This window comes from Drosophila suzukii, unplaced genomic scaffold, assembly GCF_043229965.1.
Source record: "Drosophila suzukii unplaced genomic scaffold, CBGP_Dsuzu_IsoJpt1.0 scf_23, whole genome shotgun sequence".
Classification (NCBI taxonomy): Eukaryota; Metazoa; Arthropoda; class Insecta; order Diptera; family Drosophilidae; genus Drosophila; species Drosophila suzukii.
In genome coordinates, this window is record NW_027255910.1 from 29692 (window position 1) to 32880 (window position 3189).

At 53.0% G+C, this 3189-nt stretch overlaps 1 non-coding gene across 1 annotated transcript; it reads left to right on the forward strand.

Annotated features, from left to right (window-relative positions):
* Nucleotides 1–1802: 1802 nt before the first annotated feature.
* TRNAK-CUU (transfer RNA lysine (anticodon CUU)) lies at nt 1803–1875 on the forward strand. Its single transcript has one exon. It is a non-coding gene; the product is annotated as a tRNA-Lys (tRNA).
* Nucleotides 1876–3189: the final 1314 nt, after the last annotated feature.

The window sequence follows — 3189 nt, forward strand, 5'->3', positions numbered from 1 at the left end:
CGCACATACCGTAGCCCATGGTTCCTCTGGCACCTGCGTAAGCATTTTCCCAGCCATTTCCATCTGATTCGGCTTGAATCTCATGCATGTCTCGCATCCTCGCACGTGGGCTCGGGCGTCTCTGTGCATTCCTGGCCAGTAGTACCGGGCTGCCAGACGTGCTATTGTCTTTCGGCTTCCTACATGGCCAGCCGCCGGTGAGTCGTGGCTCTCCTTCAGCACCGTTTCCCGTAGAGCTTTCGGGACGCCCATCTTTCATGTTGCAACATCTTCGCTGCCCGCTCTATGAGGTATATTCCTGTACAGGGTGTTACCCTCCATCACGTAGTCCGGATACTTTTGCGGCTGGGTCCTTATCTTTCGCGCATTTCCAGAATCCAGCTGCATTCTGCAGAAGCTTCCGCCGCCGACGTCTCCTTGATCCCACGAAGCGTTTCTGGCAGTGGCTGCCTTGACAAAGCGTCTGCCACCACGTTGAGTTGTCCTTTCCTGTACGCTATTTCGAAGTCGTACTGCTGCAACTCCAGGGCCCATCTGGCGATCCTCCCTGAAGGGCTCTCTATGCTGTTGAGCCACTTCAGTGCCATGTGGTCGATTACTACTTTAAAGTGGTAACCTTCCAGATACGGCTTGAGCTTTCGAATTGCCCAGACGATTGCCAAGCACTCCTTCTCGGTCGTTGAGTAATTCTTCTTAGCGCCGTTGAGCGTTCGGCTTGAGTCAGAGATTACCTTTTCGCGTCGTTCAGTTTCCTGGGTCAAGATTGCCCCGATGCCGTAGTCGCTTACGTCAGTTTGCAAGATGAATGGTTTGTCGAAATCCGGGCATGAAAGTACGGGGTCTGCGACGAGTCTTGCCTTCACCTCTTCGAACGCCGTCTGATGCTCCTGTGTCCACACCCATTTATTGCCCTTGCGTAGCAGATCGTTGAGAGGTTTGACTATTTTTGCGAAGTCAGGTACAAACCGGCGGTACCATGATGCTACGCCCAGGTATTGTCGGAGTGTCGGGTCTCTTATTGTCGATGGTGGTTCTAGTTCGGCGATGGCTGCTACCTTTTCCGGATCCGTGCCTATTCCTTCGCTAGTCACTCGATGACCGAGATATAACAGCTCTTTCTTGAAAAATTGGCACTTCTCCGGGTCTAATCTCAGATTTGCCTCCTTTAGTCGTCGCAACACTTCCTTTAGGTTGGCCTTGTGTTCCTCCAGCGAGAGCCCGATCACTATGATGTCGTCCTGGTAAGCAAATGCGTGCGGCGACATTTCGGGGCCGATCACCCGGTCCAGCACCCGTTGAAAGGTCGCAGACGCCGAATGAAGTCCGAATGGCATTACTTTTCATTGGAATAAACCTTTCCCCGGCACTGTAAACGCCGTATACTGCCTGCTGTCTGCTTTCAGTGGGATTTGCCAGTACGCATCTTATAGGTCCAAGCTGCTGATGTACCGTGCTTCCCTCAGTTGGTCGAGAATATAAATTATTCGGGGCATCAGGTAGGCATCCTTTACAGATTTGGCGTTTATTTGCCTAAAGTCGACGCACAGTCTCCATTTGCCCGTCTTTTTTTTAACCATCACGATGGGAGAACTGTATGGGCTTGTTGAGTGTTCTATGTATCCCATTTGGAGAAGCTCGTCCACCTTCGCATTGATCTCCCCTTGAACTTTCGGATTCTTGGGATAGTATCGCTGCTTTATTGGTTTGTCGTCTTTCATCGTGATCTGATGCTCTGCCATTTTTGATGCTCCCTTCATGCTGCTGAAAGTCGATAGCTCTGCCTCCAGGAATTTCGTCGTGTCGTCCGGCTAGCTCAGTCGGTAGAGCATGAGACTCTTAATCTCAGGGTCGTGGGTTCGTGCCCCACGTTGGGCGCCAGATGTAACGAACTGATTTTTATGGTCTGCTCGCTACGAGATTCGTGCGGCTAGCTCAGTATATTGTGTGTTCGTCCCACCAAATTTATATTAACGTGACCGCCCAGTAACTCAGTGAGAAAGAACAGAATTCACGGGTACGTATTGGGTTTATTACGGGTATATTATTACAATTGTCTTAGTCGCTTGGTTGGCCTTGACTCGTTGCTTGTGACCTTCGGTGCTTCCGACGGTCCTGATTGACTCGACGACCTCTCGCCTTGATGACTCGGTGCTCCAGTCCTGTAGCTCCCCGAAGATACTCGCAGCTCCCTGAAGATCATCGCCGCTCCCTGAAGATCCTCGCAGCTCCCTGAAGACGCTCGCTCGCTGTTCGCTTCTCACGCGTGACTTGGTGACTGCTGGTACCGACTCGGACTCGCGAGGGGTATCGGCCGTACGGGCTTAGGGAAGCGTCACCGTTCTCAGACTGGGGTGAACAGAAGCTGCGGTCTCCAGGATCGCTCCTTTCGACACACCGCCGCCTGTCCCTTGCTCTGTCCCGGATGGTCCCACTGGGGTTTCTGCTCAGCCCGCGCGGACAGTCAAGGCGGAACGCCAGGAAGCTGCCTCGCGCCTTACTTCGCTTCCACGCCTAGTGTAAACGAACGTTCCACCCTAGCCTCACCCTTTTGCTTTTTGTCTCGACGTAGCAATCTCGCTCCTCGAAGGCTCCCACGGGGCTGCTTCTCTGGCGACTCGACTTGCTGTTGCTCCCTTGTAGATTATCTGGTTGTTTGATTGTTCACTTTGGTATCTGAGTGATCTTGACGGTTTGACTCCTTGTGATCGACTGATCCAGCTGCCAGCGCTCTGCGGCCTTATATAGGGCCTCCGGGAACCGTTATTTTCCTTTTGCGCACGGCCCGCTGGATCTCTCCACTCCGCTGGATCTCTTCACTGCCGAGATGTGGCACTTCTTCTCCCGGTCCAAAGTTCACGGGAGAGTCCAAAGTCCGGTGGAGTTCCGTTATCCGCTTTTGCACACGGCACTCTTGCTCTGCCCGCGAAGTCTCCATTCTCTCTCGATCTCCATCCTTGGTCTCCAAACTCTCTCGCTCTCCTTCATTGGTCTCCAAACTCTCTCGCTCTCTTCGTTGGTCTCCAAACTCTCTCGATCTCCACCCTTGGTCTCCAAACTCTCTCGTTCTCCTCGCCGCGCCGTTACTACGCGAATTCGCCGCGTATCTGGTAAGCGGCCGGCCATCTGCTGCTGCTTCTATTTGTGGGGAGTTATTCAACTCCTCACAACCTCTTTTACAATGACCCCTCG